We start from the raw sequence: 9,495 nt of genomic DNA on the forward strand, positions 1-9,495 counted from the left end.
CTCCTACTATTAAAGTTATTTAAGAATTTCTTTTATTTAAAATTTAAGAAAGTGGTTTTAGTTAGTTAGTTAGTTGGACAAATAAGAAGTAATCGAATAAATAACAACCTTGATTTTTGTAAAAATAAATAAATGACCGTCTAATTATCCTAAAATTGATTATGAATCACATAACAAGGACGAAAGAAGTATTCTATTATGAATTACTCCAGTTAAAAAAGTTGGTAGAATATAGGTTCTATTTTTAAAGTTTTAGTTTTATAATAAAATGTGAGTGAGAATAAGTTAGTGGAATGTGGGGGTCCACTCTAAAAAACGGTAAAAAGTGAAATGAGACAAATTTTGTGGGACGAACGGAAATGGAAAAATGTGACAAAATTTCAGGGATGGAGGGAGTATTTAGCAAGGATGAAAGAAGTATTCTATCAGTTTCCGTTTTCTAAAAATAGATATTCTTTCTTTTTTAGTGTGTTTCATATAAACATAAACATTTCATTTTAGGAAATAGACTTCACGATCCACTAATAGCCATTGCATTTTCTCTTCCTCACTTTTACTTTATCAATTTTTTCTCCTGATCTCTCTTATTTTACCAATGTTATATTAAAACTTATGTTGTTTCCAAAGTTTCTCTTTTCAGAAACGGACGGACTATTTCTTTTAGAATATTCGCAACAGGAGGTTTTGGAGAAGTGTTGCACGACATGGGGGGGGGGGTTGTTGGTGAAAGGAAATAGGCTAGAATTAAATTAATATGGATCAAGTAATTATAGTTGGGCTACAATTATATTAATTCATGAGCCCAACAATCATAGAACCCAAGTGATTTTTCAATTGCATGACTCTTAATATACTAATCTTCACTGTGGAGAATGAATAAAAAGGTGAAAGTGGAAGGAACAGAAGAGACACGAGATAGAAAATATGTAAAGCTTTGTAGAGAGAATTCCTAGCCTTCTTCTACATAGCTATTGTACTGGGATAGTTCCTGCATCAGATTGGATTGCACGTGGACCTCGATAGTAGTGGATTCAACCTGCAGGATTCAATCAATCGAAGAAAACAACACAACAAGTAATACTTAATTCCGCTGTGTTTTACATGCTCAACTTGCAATATGATTATGAATCTAGATCTTTATTCTTGTATGCTATTTCCGCTGCGCTCATTAGATGAATACAAGAATTACTAACAGTCGGGTGTGGCCCGTAGTATTGCAGGGGAAGGGGTACGGTACGGAGCTGCCCAGCAACTTGTGACCATGCGGTGGGGTATGGTCTGTGTGGCTAGACTGTGCATTATTATCTACCAGGGTTGCACTGCAACCTATTTTGTAGTATATAATTATTTATTTTAATAAAATTTTAATTGATAATTATTTTTATTAAAAAATAGAAATTTAAATAAATTTAAATTAATCAGTTTTGAGTGTTTAATTAAAGGGCAAACTGCCCTAAAAATCACATACTTTTTCTATTTTTCGGTTTTTCCTACGACCTAAAAAATTAGCGTATAATGTCATGAACTTTACCAAGTTGTTGGAATTTCCCATTTGATTCGACCCTGGTGTTTTCCGGTCGAAATCTTGATCACGTGGCAAGCCTGAATTCTGACATGGAAAACGCCGGAATTCATTAACCCTAAAAGTCACAAAGTTTTCCCATTTTCTGGTTTTTCCCACGAACTTTTCCCATTCTCTTGTCGTGATTTCTTTTCCCTTCTGTCGCGAATTCTGCCGTAATCCAATTTTGATTTTTCCCGTTTCAAATCATCGATTTTTGGTCAAATGAAATGTGTGATTTTTAGGTTTGTTCGAATTCAGCCAATTTTCTGGTTTGAATGTGTGGTTTCGATTTCAATTTCGTATTTTTTAGAATAATCACTTTAGCTCTCAAATTGTCATGCTCGCATTTTCTAATGATAAAAAACACAGTTGATCACTACTAGGGGGATTAAAGATTCGGGGAAGAAAGGGGAAAACAACACAACTCAATCATAGCTCGAAATAATTGGGAAGCATTCGCGAGAAGAATAATATTATGTATGAAGACATAATATATTCGGAACATTTTATTTGTTATCTTCTCCACTTTCATGCTCAACACCTACCGCGTTCGTCACAGCTGAACCTGCACATACGAAAAACACATGCATGGCTGAGTACTTAATGCACTTAGTGGACTCATGCTGAAAACATTTTTATAAAAATTATTTATCATGCCATTAACGAGTGACCTCGTGATTTTAACTTAGAAAAGACCCGAGTCATTAAAACATTCAATGTACCATCCGTCAACCTCAAAATCAATACCACCATCATCAACATCACCATCATCAACGTCACCATACCATATCTGAATATACATGACAAGGAATGTGGCCACATTCCAAGTCACTAGACCGACCAACTCGAAGAGATAGCGCACGATCTATGTGGTGCACACTAGCCTGGGTAGGGACTCACTCCCTAGTCAGACCCGAATTCGATTAAACATATATGGCAAAAGCCACTTCAGATAGGTCTCATAGCAACACTAAACATGGTATGACAAACATATTTTGCATTATTTGAAAAATAAACATACTTATATGAGTGTAGTCATTTTTTAATTAAGAAATTTAAAAATTTTAATAAAATAATTAGATGTGAAATACTAATACAATTTCTTCAGATGATAACATGAAGAAATTGGGTATATATGCATGTAGTCGTTTTTATAATTTAGAATTTTAAGAATTATTTAATAATAAAATAATTATAAGTGAATGACTATAATTATTTCGTTTGATGATAGAAATTAGGTACATATGATATAGTCAATTTTTTTAATTAGAAATTAAAAAATAATTCAATAATAAAATCATTAGATGTGAAATACTAATACGATTTCTTTGGATGATAACACGAAGAAATTAATTATATATGCTATAGTAATTTTTATAATTAGAAATTTAAAAAATATTTGATAATAAAATCATTCGATGTGAAATACTAGTACAACTAGTATTTACACCCGTGCTATCCACGGGGCATATAATTTTTAAATAATGAATATAAATTTTAATGAAATATAGAAACTAAGAATTAAAAACAATATAAAGATTTACAAAAACATAAATATGATTATAAATAAGTGGAGTAAAATAAATGACAAATAAGAGATGTGTGACTAATGATCAAAGAGTATAAGTTAGTTAGAATAAGATACACAAATAAAGAACATGTTATTTGAGTAGAGATTAAAGAGAAAAATTAGAAAACAACATCAAACCAACCAATAGTTCATAAGTTTTGAAAAACTTCTTTGTAAACAACATTAACAGTAGCATCGCTTCTATTATCATCTTCATCTCCACAAACTAAAATTTGAGAGCTCCACGACTCGTAACTCTAGATATAGCAACATACAATTGTCCATGACTGAACACTGGTTTTCGTAAAAATAATCCAACATGAGACATAGATTGACCTTGACTTTTGTTAATGGTCATTGCATACGACACAACCAAAGGAAATTGTCGTCGTTGGAATTTGAATGGCAACCTTGGATCAGATGGTATTAAAGACATTCGGGGAATCAAAACTTTATGACCAACATTATGGCCACCCAATACTTGTCCCTCCAAAACATAATCACCCAAACGCGTAATTACCAGTCTAGTGCCATTACACAATCCATTCGAGTGATCTATATTCCTTAACAACATCACAAGAGTACTAACTTTCAACAACAATTCATGATTAGGTGTACCTGAACACTTCAACTTATTCAAAAATTCAACAGAATGTATCTCAGCTAAGCCATTTGAGGTCAAATATGAGTTAGAGATCTATCAGAACTCAAATAAACTCAACCCTGAGACTGATTCAACGACATCATGAATTGGTTAACCTCATCAACAACCTCTAAAGTAGGAGCAAGTATGGCACGATCATGCAAACAATTACTCAACTCTTCATGATTCATATAGGACGGATATATCGTTCAAACAATTGTTCTAAGAGGATCCCCAGAATTAGACAAAACAATGTCAGAAGGAAGATCAATAGTCACTTCACCATCATTTGGACCACCAACAACTCCATCTCCAATAGAAGCAACCCAAGAAGAAAATTCCTTCAATCGTGAAACTTCATCAGAAGGTGCAGCACTCAAAAGTCGCATGTTTTTGGTCAACCTCAGAACTGTGCAATTCCTCCAAAGATATGAAGAGTTAATAGCGGCATTCACAACATCTTGCCTACTACCCTTAGGAACAACTGTTAAGATTTGTCTAAAGTCACCACCAAAAACTACTGTTTTTCCGCCAAAGGGTTTGTCTGTACTAAGCTCAATACATACATGCATGATATCTCTGAAAGTCCTATCCACGGCTTGTACGCAATGTTTATGAATTATCGGAGCTTCATCCCATATGATAAGCTTAGCTCTTACAATCAGTTCAGCAAGTGCACTCCCTGGTTTTATATTGCACATAGAACCTTCATTAACAATGATGGGAATCTTAAATCGAGAATGAACTGTTCTACCTCCAGGCAAAAGTAAAGAAGCTATGCCACTGGATGCCACGTTTAAAACAATATCACCCTTAGAACGGATCCCGGCTGACAAAAACTTCCATATAAAAGTTTTACCAGTACATCCATTGTTGTAATAGTATCATGAACGGATCCCGGCTAATTTAAGACATAATCGAGCAAAACACCCAAATTGAAACCTTTAAGTATTAAATATATATTTAAATCTCAATATAATACCCAAGTAGTACATTAATACCCATAATAAAGCCCAAAAATTATGGAATACATAAATTAATAAACCCTCATCCTAAAAGTGGCGTTCCTTCTCTCTTTCTCCTCTCTCACGCTCGACGCCATTTTTGTAGCACCTCTTTTTAGCTCGAAATAGTATAAGGCGCAATACTAAAAAATACAATTTCAACAGTTACATGGCCAAATTTCTCCGACGGAAAGTGAGTTGGGGAAAGAGATTGGAAGACATGAAAAATGAAGATAAAATATGGTGTATTTATAGAGTGGAAACTATGAATAAAAACAAAAATTAAATAAAAAACTATCAAATTATAGTCTAGGTGCCCGCAATACTTCCTTTGTCAGTGAAGAATTTTAATTTTATTTCCTTTTCGCTTCGTCCATATATAATGATCTCATTTTACTCTTTTATTTTAGTAAGTGAACTTCACATTTCACTAACTCGTCTCAATCACAATATGCTACTCCCTCCGTCCCAACTAAGTTTTCTTTTTGTGATGTCCCAACTAAGTTGCGTCGTTTCCTTTTTTTGACTAAAAAAACATCCCGTCACTTTTATTTAATTCCATCATCTACTTTACTTTCTCTTTATCTTTCTTTATTTGTCTCTCTTACTTTTTAACACAATTTCTTAACCGTCGTGCCCAAAAGTTTTGACTCAACTTAGTTAGGACAGAGGGAATACTCTAAAAGTAAAATTTATATTTCATACTAATCCAACTGAATAACTCAAAATATTGAAATTTAAAAACAATAATCAAACTTTCTGTCTGATATATGCTAACTTAAAACTTTTTCACAAATTTAAAATATTAGTGAAACATTTTGTATTTATGGTGTAATTACTCATCAGTATAGACTAAAACCTTTAATCATTCATGGACTCGTTAATCTTGAAATTGCAACACACAATTGTCAATGACTAAAAAAATGTCTTTTAATACCTGTGCTATGCACGGACCAAAGAAAATTTCAGCTAATGAATATAAATTGTATATAATTAAAAAACTATAATTATATACTCCCTCCGTCCCCGATTAATTGTCGCTCTTTTCCATATCATTCCGTCCCTCAATAATTGTCACACTTCATTTTTACCGTAAATGGTAAGTAGGTCCCACATTCCACTAAATCATTTCACTCACATTTTATTATAAAACAAAGTGGGTCCCACATTCCACTAACTTTTTAACAAACTTTTCTTTACATTTCTTAAAACTCGTGCCCGATCAAAGAGTGACAATTAATCGGGGACAGATGGAGTATTTTTTAATTAAAAAGGAAGAATGATCTTCTAGTCCTAATCTAAAATAAAATTTCCTATTCAAAATAAAATTTAATATATTTGTAATTTGTGAAAAAAAAATTACTAACACAACTTAGATTTTCAATATACATAAATTTAAGACCACAATATGGAAAACTTCGTTTTATTAAAAAGTCAAAAAAATACAACGTGCAATACTAAATATACAATTTCAACGGTTACATGAACAAAAATTTTCGATGGGAAGTGAGTTGGGGAAAGAGATTGGAAGACGTGAGAAATGAAGATAATATGGTGTATTTATAGAATGGAAAATGTGAATAAAAACAAAAATAAATAAAAAATTAGAAAATCATATTCCGAGCTGTAATCCAGGTGCCTGCAATGGCTGGCTACAGTCCAGGTGCCCACAATGACGGACTATATTCCAGACTATACATAGTCTGGACTATAGTCCGCCCCCATTGCTTGCGTGTAAAGTCCAGAATTTTATAAATATTTATCTTTATGAGTTGAGTGGATAAGAATTAAAGTAAAAATCAATACAATTGAAAAATCCAATATCTTCTCTATAACCATCGATCACCACAATAAAATAAAAGTGGATATTGTAGTGCAAGAATGTGGGATAAATTTTCATGATTTCGCACATGAATATTCATTTGCACACTCTATTCTTTCTACTTTGATTTTTCATTGTCATTGCTGTAAGAATCAGAATAAGTAATTAAACTACAACTAAAAAAGTGGAAGAGGTTAATGTGGTTAAAATTGATTGGATGTCAAGCAAAAGAGCTAAATTCATGACATCAACACAATTATTAACGGGGAGATTTTAAAAGAAACTTAATTAAAATACGTTCGGCAAATATTTTAATCATGCAGAATACTATTTCAAAAAAATGATACCAATATATATAATGTTCAATGCAAATATGATTAAAAGAAGCATAGTACTCCACAAATTTGAGATCGAAAAAGTTTATCATTTTTCATAATGAAAATACTAAAAAAATAAAAAAAATAAAAAATAAAAATAAAAAATAAAACTAATATGGGATGCAGCACCCGATGTTTTTGGGTATAGAAACACAGACTATATGATCTATGCTGATATTTGTGAGAAAGATCAAATAATTATCGCAGCATATTAAAACTTTGGTTGCAAATGTTTTTTTATTGTAGCCTTTTGAATATGGTTGCAAGTTGCAACTTTGCTTGCAACTATTAAATTCGATTTAAATTAAAAAACATTAAATATAAATTCTATACTACTCCACTACATAAAATTTATAAAATCTAAACTACTCCATATCATACAATTAAAGCTTAAATTAAAGCCCAATTATATACAATAACTATTCCTTTAAACCCTAGATGAATGTTGCGCCTCAATCTTTCTCCATCTCTCCCTTGAACGCCAGATGCCAGCCTCACTGGGAGGAGTTTTTGGTTCTGCAACCCTAGCCACACTCACCAGCCGTCTCGCCGCCTCACCCGCCAGCTGCATCGCCGCCTCACCTACAGCGCAGCCTCGCTGCCCCGCTTGCACAGCGGCGTGATCGGCGTCAGCTTCTCTCTTTCTCTTTCCACTCCTTTTCTTCTTCCCCTGCGGGTAAAGATTGGATATTTGAATTAATCTGGAGATGGACGACGTGGTTGCCTGGTAGCCGCCACCGTCGTCATTCTTCTCTCTCTCCTTCCTCTTCTTTTTCGTCTTCTCACATCTCCTCCCCATCTCTCTCGCTCCGGATACCTTACTTTCACTCGGCCAACCACTGCCTTGCAGCCGCCACCCCTCATCCCTCAGCTTTGCCGCCGTCCTCACTCGTTGTCGGAGCTGTCGCCGAATTCAAAGAGCTCTGCTATGCTGCAATCAAAAAAAAAAATTAGAAAATTAGTCCACAAATGCGCAGATTCAATTAATGGTGTGTTTTATATAGATGTTTAATCTTCTTTGAAAAGTAAAAGGGTAAACAAAATGTGCAGACTCAATAGGAGCTGCCTCTTTTCTGTCCAATAGTTGTCATTTCTCAAAATGACCAAAAGGGTAAACAAAATAGCTTCACATTTTCCCTCCAAAAAGGATAAAATTGTCTTTTCATTAAACTGTCACTTTAGATTAGTATAGATTTCTTTGGATGATGACACGATGAAATTAAGTATATATGTATGTAGACATTTTTATAACTTAGAATTTTAAAAATCATATTTAACAAGTGGAAATATATATAGCACACTTCCAACTAGATATATATACAATGGAAACTCTCTAAATATAACAACACTATTAATTTATATAGAAAATTTCTCCATATTCCATGTATAACAAAATACAATAGATACATACATATAATATATCTATATACAAGAGTGATTCATTATTCTATGTAATTCAATATTTAATCTTCTCCATAATTATTAACAAAATTATCTTACACGTAAATGTAGAAAAATAATCACATCACCCATTTTAAGATATAAAGAGATTATCTTTTTCTCTTTATACATACAAAAAAATCTAAATACATAAAAAAATGTAATTATAATTTTAATTTTTGTTAACATTGAATATTATAAAATTCAATTACAATATGAATGATTATATAGTGTATAAATTTTATTAACAATATGAATAACACTAATATATAGCTTATAAATTAAATTAATTATATAGTAGAATTATTCATGTGGTTAATTTAATTTACACTAGCATTATTTATATAGTTATTTAATTTATACGTATACTTACATATATTGTTAATTTGATATATAATATTCAATGCAAACAAAAATTAATGTTATAAGTAATTACACTTTATATTTGTCTAGAATTTTTTTTGGTATATATAGATGACGTGATATTATTCTCCATTTATATGTAAGCAGTACGATGCCTTTGATAATAATTGTAAAAAAAATTTAATATATACATATATAGAAAAATTAAACACTTTGGTATATATTATTGCTTGTATATATGTATTTATTACATATGGAATATGGTGAAACTTTCTATATAATTTTAGTGTTTTCATTGTTTATATATCTATTTGGAATTATGCTATATATATTTACATTTGTTAAACATTTATTGGTAAGACATACTCCGTCCGTCCCATAATAGATGGCACACTTAAAAAATGACACGGGATTTTTGAAGATGTTATTTTGTGTGTTAGATGGAGAGAGAATAGTATATTTATAATAATGTAAGAGGGAACTTTTTCCAAAAAAGGAAATGTGACATCTTTTGTGGGACAAACTAAAAAGAAAAATGTGACATCTATTATGGGATAGAGGTAGTACCAAATAGGATTGTCACCTTGGTATTCCTTGAGTAGGGAATTTTTTCTTCGTCCGTCCCATAAAAATATGTGTATTCCATTTTCGTCCGTCCCACAAAAATATGTGCATTCCATTTTTGAAAAGTTATCAATTAAATAATGTAGGT

General features: G+C 31.9%; 1 pseudogene; it reads right to left on the bottom strand.

Moving 5' to 3' along the window:
- Nucleotides 1-3,283: 3,283 nt before the first annotated feature.
- Nucleotides 3,284-4,640, bottom strand: LOC121778909 (annotated as a pseudogene).
- Nucleotides 4,641-9,495: the final 4,855 nt, after the last annotated feature.

This window comes from Salvia splendens, chromosome 19 (genome assembly GCF_004379255.2).
Source record: "Salvia splendens isolate huo1 chromosome 19, SspV2, whole genome shotgun sequence".
In the NCBI taxonomy this organism is placed as follows: Eukaryota; Viridiplantae; Streptophyta; class Magnoliopsida; order Lamiales; family Lamiaceae; genus Salvia; species Salvia splendens.